The sequence below is a fragment of the Macaca nemestrina genome, chromosome 5 (assembly GCF_043159975.1).
Source record: "Macaca nemestrina isolate mMacNem1 chromosome 5, mMacNem.hap1, whole genome shotgun sequence".
Classification (NCBI taxonomy): domain Eukaryota; kingdom Metazoa; phylum Chordata; class Mammalia; order Primates; family Cercopithecidae; genus Macaca; species Macaca nemestrina.
The window spans coordinates 6,687,803-6,700,607 of NC_092129.1; the positions used below are offsets into that span (position 1 = coordinate 6,687,803).

General features: G+C 34.3%; 1 long non-coding RNA gene across 2 annotated transcripts in view; it reads right to left on the reverse strand.

Annotated features, from left to right (window-relative positions):
• LOC105487537 (uncharacterized) overlaps positions 1–12,805 on the reverse strand; it is a 131,450-nt gene that overhangs the window by 74,800 nt on the left and 43,845 nt on the right. The window lies entirely within an intron of this gene.

A 12,805-nucleotide genomic window follows, 5' to 3' on the forward strand; every position in this document is an offset into this window, starting at 1 on the left:
AAGCCCGGAGTCAACAGGCAGACAAAGACACTACACGAATTTGAGATCTTTGGGACCTACAGCTACATCAAATTAAACACAGCCCAATTCCTTGCCATTAGTGAAGTAAACAATACCTCAGATCCTATTGCCAGGTAATTTGTGTCTGGATTTCACTGAAAAATTACAAGATACACTAACAGCAAGGGAAGACAGAATCTAAAGACAGGAAAAACGTCAGAACCAAACACAGATGTTGAAATTATCAGACAGAGAATTTAAAATAAGTGTGATTAATATGTTAAGGACTTTTGTGGGGAAAAAAAAATACAGACAATATCCAAGAACAAAGAATAAAATAAGTGGAAAGATGGGAATGCTAAAAATATTTTAATATGGTAGAAATAAAAAGGTAAAGGGTGAGCTCATCAATAAACCTGTCATAGATGAAATACTTAGTGAGCTTGAAGATATGTCAATATAAACTTCCCAAACTGAAATGCAAAGAGAGAAAATAATTAAAAATAAACAGCAGAGAATATGCAGGAGCTGTGGGACAGTAACATATGGTAATTGGAGCACGAGAAGAAGAAGAAAAATCTTACAGAATATAGAAACTACTCTAACTAATAAGAGCCAGAATTTTCCAAGATTATTCACAGACATTATACCTCAAAACCAGAAACTCAAAGAACACTATTCAGGCCAAATACCAGACATTTTACACCTACACATAATATGTTCAAACATCAGAAAACCAATGACAAGGAGAAAATATGAAATAAATCAGAGAAATATAAAACATGTTATCTATAGAAAAAAAAAAGAACTATATTGGACTTCTCATCAGAAACCATGCAAGTAAAAAGATACTGAAAAATGGGGTGGGCATGGTGGCTCACACCTGCAATCCCAGCACATAGGGAGGCCCAGGCAGGCAGATCACTAGAGGTCAGGAGTTCAAGACCTGCCTAGCCAACATGATGAAACCCAGTCTTACTAAAAATACAAATATTACCCAGATGTGGCGGCGGGCACCTGGAATCCCAGCACATAGGGAGGCAGAGGCAGGAGAATCACTTGAACCTAGAAGGCGGAGGTTTCAGTGAGCCAAGATCATACCACGGCACTCCAGCCTGGGTGACAGAGAGATTCTGTCAAAAAAAAAAAAAAAAAAAAAAAAAAGAAGAAGAGGATACTGAAAACGATTTAAAGTATTGAAAATAAAAATACATCAACAACCTGGATTTCTATATCAAGCAAAATTTACTTCAAAAGTGAAAGGGAAATAAAGACTTTCTTAGACAAACAAAAATTGAGAAAATTCATTGTCAGGAGACTACACTGAAAGAGATATTTAAAAATATTTTCAAGGAGAAGGAAAATGATATAGGTCACAAAATGAGTTCTATATGAGGAAATGAAAAGCATCAAAGAATGAATAAGTAGAGGGAAAAACGATCTTTCATTTTTCTTATTCTTAAAGACCTAATTCTAGTAATCCCAGACTGTTTGGTCAACATAATAATAATAATAATACCAATGCATTGCGTGATTATAGTACAAAAATAAGTGGAATGATCACCACAACATCACAAAGGATGGGAGAGAGGAGTTAAGAGTACTTGGTTATAAGGTACCTGTATTAGCCAATAAGTGGTATAGCATTATTTGAAAGTGGAGTTAAATTCCTTGTGAGTGTATATTATAAACTCTAAGTAGCTACTGATTTGTTATAAAAGGTAAAATTGATATGTTGAAAGAGGAGAAAAAATGGAATCATATAAAATTCTCGATTCAAATTAGTGAAATCAGATAATTGGGGAAAATGAAAAATAAAGACCAACGGCACTGAATAGAAACATAGCACATATTGATATAAATATATCAATAATCACTTTAGATGTGAATGATTTAAGTATAACAATTAAAAGACAGAGACTGTCAGAACAGATAAATAAAAATAAACACAAGGACAAACTATATATTATCTGAAATAAGTCTATCTTAATTACAAAGACATAGATCAATTTAAGGTAAAGGGGTAAACAAAGCTACGTGTCCCAGCCCAATTTTTTAAAAAGCCAGAGTAACTATATTAATTGCGGACATAGCAGTCTTCAGAACAAGAAAATGTATCAAGAATACAGAGGGAAATGCATTATGATAAAGTAGTCAGTTTCCAAGAAGTGATAATAATTTTAAAGGTGTATGCACCTAGCAACAGACCATCAAAATACATGAGGCCAAACCTGATAGAACTGCAATAAAAGATAGACAAATCCACTACTATACTTGGAGATGTAAACACTTGTTACAGCAACTAATGGGTCAAATAGACAGAAAATCAGTAAATATATAGTTGATCTGATCAGTACCATCAATCAATTTGATTTAATTGAAGTTTATAGAACACTTCATTCAATATTGATAGGATGCACACCCCTCTTGAGGTCTCATAAAACATTCATTAATATAGACAACATTCTAGATGAGAAAACATATCCTACCAAATTTTAAACAGAATTATATAAATTATATTCTCAGACAACAAAGGAATTTAACAAAGACTTGTATAACAGAAATAATTGAGAAATCTTCAGATTTAAAGATTAAATGACATATTTCTAAATAACACCCAGGTTAAAGAGGAAATCTTAAGATAAAGAATTTTTTGAGCTAAATGACAATGAAAATAAAACATCAGATTTTGTGGACGACATCAAAAGCAATATCTAGAGAAAAACGCATAGCATTAAATGCTTATATTAGAAAAGAAGAGAGATCTAAAATTAATAATCCAAAATTCTAGCTGAGGGAAGTAGAGAAAGTGGATCATTGTAACCCTGAAGAGATGCAGAAGAATACGATTGGTAAGAATTAGAACAGACAGCAAGTAAATGAAACAGGATGAAAATAGAGCAAATCAACAAAACTAGAGCTGATTCTTTGAAAATATCAATAAAATTGAGAATACACAAATTACCAATGTATGAAATGAAAGAGGTATTTTCTCTACTGATTATATTGGCATTACAAGGATAATAAAGGAGTACTTGAAAAGCTGTATGCCGACAAATTTGGTAACTTGGATGAGAAGGATTGACTTTTTGACAGACACAAACTTCCATACTCCCACAAGGAGAAATTGGTAATATGAGCAGGTCTATTTGAAACCCTATTATGAAATTGAATGAATAATTAGTAAATTTTTTTAAAAAGCACTAGGCCAGATACTTTTACTGGTAAATTTTACTAAATATTGAAGAAAGATATTATACTAATTTTTCATAAGCTTTCTAGAAAAAGAGACACATAAGAAATACTTACTCTTTCAACAAGGCAACCATTTCTCCACTATCAAAATGTGATAAATGCATTAAAATGAAAGAAAACAACAGACTAATATATCTTATGAACAAAGATGTAAAAATCCTTAGCAAAACTGCAAATCAAGCTGAATGAAGTACACAAGGAATTACATACCATGGCCACGTGGGAGATATTCCAGAGATGCAAGGCTAGTTCAGCATTCAAATATAAATCAATGTAATCTACCACATCAACAGGCTAGAGAAGAGAAAAAATATTGCATGATCATACCAGTAGATTAAAAAGGCATTGGACAAAATGCAATATTGATTTGTGATAGAAACTCAGCAAACTAGAAATACAGATAAATTTAATCAACTTGATAAACAATACTTACAAAAATCTTATAGCAAAAAATATCTTAATATTTAGAAACTAGATGTCTCCCCTTAAGAAAGGGAATACAGCAAAGACTTCCATTTTCAATGCTCCTATTCAGCTTTGTACTGGTGATAAGAAAAGGAAATAAAAGGTGTGTGTATTGAAGAGAAATCAATTTTTACATGGTAATCTATGTACAACATTCAAAGGAATTACAAAACGCACACGGACACACACTCACACATAAATCAATCCCTGGGACTGGCAAGCAAATATAGCAAGGTCACAGGATTATAACGTCAATTAGTTTACTCTATACTAAAAATTAATACTTGGAGTTTAAAATTTAAACAATAAAATTTGCACTACCACATTACCAAATGAAGTACTTGGTTATACATCTCACAAAATATATACAGAATTTATATGTGAAAAAACTACAAAACTCTGAGTAAGAAAATCATTGAAGGTATGAATAAATGGAGAGAGGTTTTGTATCAATGAATTGTAAGTCTCAATATTGTTCAGACATTAATTGTTGCCAACCTGATCTATGTATTCAATGAAATTTGAATCAAAATATCGGCAAGTAACTTTGTAGATATCAGTAAACTAATTCTCATGTTTATATGGTACAGGCAAAAGACCTAGAATAGCCACTACAATATCAAAGAAGAACACTGGAGGAGCAACCCTACCCTATTTCAACATTTCCTATAATGTTACAATGATCCAGAGAGCATATAAATGGTGAACACATGGGCACATAGATAAATGGAACAGAGCAGAGATCCCAGAAATGAACTGCCACAAATAATGTCAAGGACTGAAGGCAATCCAATGCAGAAAGAATAAATTTTTCAATAAGTACTGCTGGAAAAATTAGCTGTTCTTAAGCAAAAAAAAAAAGAAAGATTACACCTTTTACAAATATCAAATATCAAATATAAATGATTCCTAGATATAAATGTAAAGTGCAAAAATACAAAACTTCTAGAAAACACAGGTAAAATGTAAGAGAACTAGGTTTGTTGATTTGTTTTAAATGTAACAGCAAAAATACAATCAAAGAAAAACATTGACAGATTGTACCAAATTACAATAAAAAACCTGTGCCCTTCTAAGTGCACTCTTAAGAAAATGAAAAAGTAAATCACTGATGGAGAGAGAAAATCCCAATATACATATATGATAAAGGTATTTGACCAGGTGTGGTGGATCATGCTTGTAATCCCAGCACTTTGGGAAGCCAAAGCAAGAGGATCACTTGAAACCAGGAGTTTGAGACCAGCCTGGGCAACAAAGTGAGACACAATCTCTACAAAAAATTTTAAAAAGTAATAGATACGGTGGCATATGCCTATAGGGCTAATTCCTTAGGAGTCTGAGGTAGGAGGATCACTTGAGCCCAGGAGTTGGAGGCTACAGTGAGCTATGATTGTGCCACTGAACTCCATCCTAGGTGAGAGCAAGACCTTATTTCTCAAAAAAAAAAAAAAAAAAGTGTTCAAAATATACAAAAAATATCTAAAACTAAGAAGAAACCAAAAGATATGAACAGAAATCTCATCAAAGAAGACAGGCAGATAGAAAATAATCATGTGAAAAGATGCTCAACATTATTTGTCACTAAGGAATTGCAATTATGAAAGAGCTTGTGCAGGGAGACTCTCATTTATAAAACCATTAGGTCTAGTGAGACTTATTCACTACCATGAGAACAGTTTGGGGCACAACCTGCCCCGTGATTTAATTACCTCCCTCCGTGCCCCCCTATGACACATGGGAATTATGGGAGCTACAATTCAAGATGAGATTTGGGTGGGTACATAGCCAAACCATGTCACCTAGAAATATAGAGTTTGGGACCTGCAACTTTTATTTATTATAATATGCCAATTTAGAAAACACTTTCCTATTTCAATCTTAAAATTTTAAAAGGAATTCATAATATGTATCCCAATCTTTAACTCAGATCAGTTTTCTAGTTATTCTATTTTGATTATTAATGTCATTTTTCTTTGGTCACAGAAATATGGGCAGTATTTTAGTTTTCCTCTTTGCTCACAATTTGCTTGCCATTATTCACAGTCTTTTTTTCAATTTCTAACTTAATCCCTGCCTCTTTGCCTTTTACCTACACCAAGTTTGTCAAATATCCTATGAAATGCTGTCATTCACATCTCTTAGCCTCCTGATGAAATAAATATCAAAATTTCTATTTTCAAGAAATAAAACTTTAAAAAATTATTTGGTGTTTCTTCATTTGAAGAAAATCTACTTAAGATGTTTAATGCTTTGCCATGTTTTGATGATAGAATATTATTATCTGGCCAGCATAAACAAATGGAAGTAAATATATTAAGACTTATCCAAAAGTTTCCAAACTAAAAAATAGTTGGAAGTCTGGAAGCTACTAAACTATTTTAGGGATCCTTCTATTTGCCTCAAATAGAATGGGTGACTGAGTAAAATATAACAAAATTATTTTTGAGTCTATATTGAAATAAGAGTTGTATAATTTTAGGATTATAGATAAAACTTAAAGTCAGAGAAATGTGTGATACCTCAGGAGAATTTATACCAAATATAAATCTTAACCACAAGTGTTGTGTCTTTAATACCATATTGGGAGAGAAGTCTGTGCAACAGGCTCCATGTGAACAATAGTTAAAGTGAAATATGAGATTAAAGTTAAAATGGATAGAAAAAAATCTAGTAAGTACAGCACACAAAATAAAATGCTATAAACGAGTTATCTATATTATAAATATTAATAAAAGTAAATGGAGTAAAATAATCAACTAGAATAAATAAACTATATTATTATGAAACTTTTAAAAAATTATTAATTAACATCAGTCCTTCTCAACCTCTTTCAAATTCATTTTATGATGTCACCATTATTCTGATACCAAAGCCAAAGATACTAGAAGAAAAAATTATAGACCAATGTCCATGATGAACATTGATGCAAAATTCTCAACAAATGCTAGATAACCAAATTCATTAGCACATTAAAATAATATACACCATACCAACTTGAATTTGTTACTAGAAAGCAAGGATGGTGACTCAGCCCATTTTGTGCTATTACAGCAGAATACCAGAGACTGGGTAATTTATAAAGAAAAGAAACATATTTCTCACAGTTCTGGAGCCTGGGAAGTCCAATATCAAGGTGCTGGCAGCTGGTGAGAGATTTCTTGCTGCATCATCTTATGGGAAGGGATGAGAGGGTGAGAGAGATAAAAGGGAACCAAATTCATCCTTTTATAAGAAATTTACTCATGCAATAATGCCATTAATCCCTTTATGAGGGCAGAGCCTTAATGGCCTACTCACCTTTTAAAGGTCTCATCTTTTAATATTATTCCAAAGGCAGTTACATTTCAACATGTGTTTGGGAGGGGACACAGAGTCAAACTATAGCAGATGGTTAAACATGTAAAAATCAATTAGTGTAAGGTGCCACATCAAGAGAACGAAGGTCAGAAACCACATAATCATCTCAGAACAAGAATTTGATGCAGAGTAAGAATTTGATAAGATTTGACTCCCTTCATAATGAAAACTCTCAACAAACCAGGAATTAAACAAAATACCTCAACATAACAGAGGCCATATATGAAAATCACATGGATAACATTACACTTAACAGGGAAAAATGGAAAGCCATTCCTCTAAGATCAGGGACAAGAAGGGGATTCCCACTCTCACTACTTCTATTCCAATAACACTGGAAGTCCTAGTCAGAGCAATTAGGCAAGACAAAGAAATAAAAAGTATACAAATTGAAATTGCAGAGGTAAAAGTATCTCTGATAGCAGATGACATAATCCTATGCGTAGGAAACTCCAAAGAGTCCACAATTAGTTATTATAATTAATAAACGAATTCAGCAAAGTTGTAAGATCTGAAATCAACATGCAAAAATCAGTCACATTTCTATAAACTAACAATGGATAATCCAAAAAGGAAATTAGGAAAGCAATAACATTTACAGTGGCATCAAAAAGGAAAAAGTACTCAACAATAAACTTAACCAAAGAGGTAAAAGATGGACACTGAAAACTACAAAGCATTGCTGAAAGAAATTAAAGACACAAATAAATAGAAAGACATTCTCTGTTCACAGATTGAAAAACTTAATATTGTTAAAATGTTCATTCTACCCAAAGTGATCTACAGATTCAACACAATCCAAGTCATGAATGAACTCCCATTCACAATTGCTACAAAAAGAATAAAATACCTAGGAATACAACTTACAAGGGATGTGAAGGACCTCTTCAAGAAGAAATACAAACCACTGCTCATGGAAATAAAAGAAGACCAAACAAATGGGAAAACATTCCATGCTCATGGATAGGAAAAATTAATATTGTGAAAATGACCATACTGCCCAAAGTAATTTACAGATTCAATGCTATACCCGTCAAGCTACCATTGACTTTCTTCACAGAATTAGAAAAAACTACTTTAAATTTCATATGGAACCAAAAAAGAACCATATAGCCAAGACAATCCTAAGCAAAAAGAACAAAGCTGGAGACACCACACTATCTGACTTCAAACTATACTACAGGGCTACAGTAACCAAAACAGGATGGTTCTGGTACCAAAACAGATAAATAGACCAATGGAACAGAACAGAGGCCTCAGAAATAACGCCACACGTCTACAACCATCTGATCTTTAACAAACCTGACAAAAACAAGCAATGGGGAAAGGATTCCCTATTTAATGATGTTGGGAAAACTGGCTGGCAATAGGTAGAAAACTGAAAATGGACCCCTTCCTTACACCTTATACAAAAATTAACTCAAGATAGATTAAAGACTTAAACGTAAGACCTAAAACCATAAAAACCCTAGAAGAAAACCTAGGCAATGCCATTTAGGACATAGGCATGGGCAAAGACTTCATGACTAAAACACCAAAAGCAATGGCAACAAAGCCAAAATTGACAAATGGGATCTAATTAAACTAAAGAGTTTATGCGCAGCAAAAGAAACTACCATCAGAGTAAACGGCAACCTACAGAACGGGTGAAAACTTTTGCAATCTGTCCATCTGACAAAGGGCTAATATCCAGAATCTACAAAGAACTTAAACAAATTTTCAAGAAAAAAACAACCCCATCAAAAAGTGGGCAAAGGATATGAACAGACACTTCTCAAAAGAAGACATTTATGTGGCCAAAAATCATGAAAAAAAGCTCATCATCACTGGTCATTTGAGAAATGCAAATCAAAACCACAATGAGATACCATGACATGCCAGTTAGAATGGTGATCATTAAAAAGTCAGGCCGGGTGCGGTGGCTCACGCCTGTAATCCCAGCACTTTGGGAGGCCGAGGCGGGCAGATCACGAGGTCAGGAGATCGAGACCATCCTGGCTAACACGGTGAAACCCCGTCTCTACTAAAAATGCAAAAAATTAGCCGGGCGAGGCGGCGGGCGCCTGTAGTCCCAGCTACTCGGGAGGCTGAGGCAGGAGAATGGTGTGAATCCGGGAGGCGGAGCTTGCAGTGAGCCGAGATCGCGCCATTGCACTCCAGCCTGGGCGACTAAGCGAGACTCTGTCTCAAAAAAAAAAAAAAAAAAAAAAGTCAGGAAACAACAGATGCTGGAGAGGATGTGGAGAAATAGGAACACTTTTACACTGTTGGTAAGAGTGTAAATTAGTTAAACCATTGTGGAAGACAGTGTGGTGATTCCTCAAGGATCTAGAGCCAGAAATACCATTTGACACAACAATCCCATTACTGGGTAGATACCCAAAGGATTATAAATCATTCGGCTATAAAAATATATGCATATGTATGTTTAATGCAGCACTGTTCACAAGAGCAAAGACTTAGAACCAACCCAAATGCCTATCAATGACAGACTGGATAAAGAAAATGTGGCACATATACACCATGGAAAACTATGCAGCCATAAAAAAGGATGAGTTTATATTCTTTGCAAGGACATGAATGAAGCTGGAAACCATCATTCTCGGCAAACTAACACAGGAACAGAAAACCAAACACTGCATGTTCTCACTCATAAGTGGGAGTTGAAAAATGACACAGGGAGGGGAATATCACACACCGGGGCCTATCAGGGAGTGGGGGGCTAGGAGAGGGATAGCATTAGGAGAAATACCTAGCATAGATGATGGGTTGATGGGTGCAGCAAACCACCATGGCACGTGTATACCTATGTAACAATGCTGCATGTTCTGCACATGTACTCCAGAACTTAACATATAATTAAAAAATTAAAAAATAAATAAATAAACGATAACAAAAAAAGTTCAATTGCATTTTTTTTGGAAAAAATATCATAGAAAAATAAAATTCATATGGAAACTCAAAGGACCCAAATATCAAAATCCTACTATTTTGGAAGGAGAAAAAATGTTTTTACAATTTTATGCTTCAACTTTATATTCTGCACATTGAGTATTATATAAACATTTCCTTGGGATATAAATATTTGACTTGGGCAATATTATTTTGTCTGAATTTTTGTGAAGATATATATATACAACTTAGCTATTCTGCATATAAATATCTAAAAATATACCAAAAATTGAGAAAGCAAACAAAGCTGTAGGCTTCACAGTTTTTGATTTCAAAACACACTACAAATTTACAATAATCAAAACAGTAAGGTACCTGCATAAAGACAGACACATAGACCCATTAAACAGAATGGAGAGCACAGAAATAAATCCTCACATATATGGGTCAAATGATAGTTAGCAAGGGTGTGAAGAATACACAGTTGGAAAAAGATAGTCTCTTCAACAAATGGTGTTGGCAAAACTGGATATCTACATGCAAAAAAAAAATGAAGTTGGAATTTTACCTTATGCTATATGGAACAATTAACTCAAAATGGATTAAAGACCTAAATGCAAGACATGAAACTGTAAAATTCCTGGAGTAAACCATCTGGGAAGCTTCATGACATTGGATACAGCCACAAATGTTTTGATGTGATCCTAATAGCACAGGCTATAAAAGCAAATATAGACAAATGAGGCAATATCAAATTTAAAATCTCTGCAAAGCAAAAGAAACAACGGTTTGGCAGGAAATGAAAGACAATATTTGTAACTATTTTTAGATAAGGGTTTAATATTCAGAACATATAAGAACTCCTGTAACTCAAGAACAAATAAATGAATAAATTATAAAATGGACAATGGGCTTAAGTAGACCTTTCTCCAAAGAAGGTGTACAAATGGCTAACAAGCAAGTGAAAAGATGTTCAACGTCATGAACCATCAGGGAACTACAAATACAAACCCCAAGGAGATAGTACTGCACACCTCTTAGGATGGTCACTATAGAAACAAAACAAAACAACAACAACAACAAAACAAACCTAGAAAATAACAAGTGTTGGAAAAGGTGTGGAGAAATTGGATCCCTTGTGCTACGTCGGTGAGAATGCAAAGTCATGCAGCCACTATGGAAAACAACATGGAGGTTCCTCAAAACTTTAAAAATAAAATTACTACATGATCCACCAATCTTACTTTTGGATATATATTCAAAAGAATTGAAAACATGATCTTGAAGAGATATTATCTCATCCATGTTCATTGCAGCATTATTGACAATGCTAAGAGGTCAAAATAACTTAGATGTCCAGGATATACATGCAGTGGAATATTATTCAGCCTTTAGAATAGAAGAAAATCCTGCCATGTGATGCAACATGGATGAACCTTGAGGACATTGTGCTCACTGAAATAAGCCAGTCAGAAAAACCAATGCTTCATGAGTCCATTTAGATCAAGTGCCTAGGCTGGATAAATTCTGAGAAGCAGAAAGTAGAATGGTGGTTGCCAGAAGCTGGGAGAAGGAGGAAAAGTAAAGGTGCTGTCAAAGGATATAGAGTTTCAGTTTTGCAAGATGAAAAGTTCCAGAGACGTGTTGTATAACAAGATGCATATCATTAATGCCAGTATACTCTACATATTCTATACTTAAAAGATGATTATGATGGTAAATGTTGTTGCTTTTTAACCACAGAAATAAGAAAATTGCAAAAAGAATTTATACTTGTTTGCCATTACAGCAAATTGTACTGCTCGGTTGTGAAATTTCATGTTTGCAAAATAACTTATAACAGAGTTTATTTTTAACAAAATTTTGGGAAATTGAACTTTATTTTCTTTATTTGTTTGACAAAATATCGCGTTTTAAACATTTTTTAAAAGCTAAGTTGTGCTATCTGAAAGAATCTCACTTAAAGGAAATTTTTTTAAGTTGAATATTAAGGGATGAAAAAAGATATAGCAGGAAAATAGTAAGAAAAGGAAAGTTGTGGTGACAGTATTACTATTATAAAAATATTATTGGCCGGGCGTGGTGGCTCAAGCCTGTAATCCCAGCACTTTGGGAGGCCGAGGCGGGCGGATCACGAGGTCAGGAGATCGAGACCATCCTGGCTAACACGGTGAAACCCCGTCTCTACTAAAAACACAAAAAACTAGCCGGGCGAGGTGGCGGCGCCTGTAGTCCCAGCTACTCGGGAGGCTGAGGCAGGAGAATGGCTTAAACCCAGGAGGCGGAGCTTGCAGTGAGCCGAGATCGCGCCACTGCACTCCAGCCTGGGTGACAGAGCGAGACTCCGTCTCAAAAATAAAATGAAATAAAATAAATAAATTATTGATGGCAAATCACACTAAATAGGAGTAAAGAGAAACACCTCATAGTGGTGAAAAGGAAATACCAACCAAGAACAGAGATCATCATGAAACTATGCAGTAATCAAAAGAGTCTTTAATACATAAAACAGAATTTTATTAAAAAATGACATTTCCACCGACCTAGTAATATTTATTAATCTTCTCTCAAAATCTATGGTATGATATTTTTTAAGGTGGCTTTAGAGGAATAGTTTGTTTCTTGTGGCTGCACCTGCTCAGGTTTGGGGGAGTAGAGGGCAGTAATTAGGGTGTGACTCTTTTCTCTGGAAGGAGACGGTGGTATCTTTGTGCCCCCAGGGTTCTGAGATTGAGCCTAAGTTGCAGGTTTCCTGTTAGTTTTGGAAGATACTTGAATCATGTTTTTCAATACAATCTTTTATTGCCTAAGATAAACACATAAAATAAATACATGG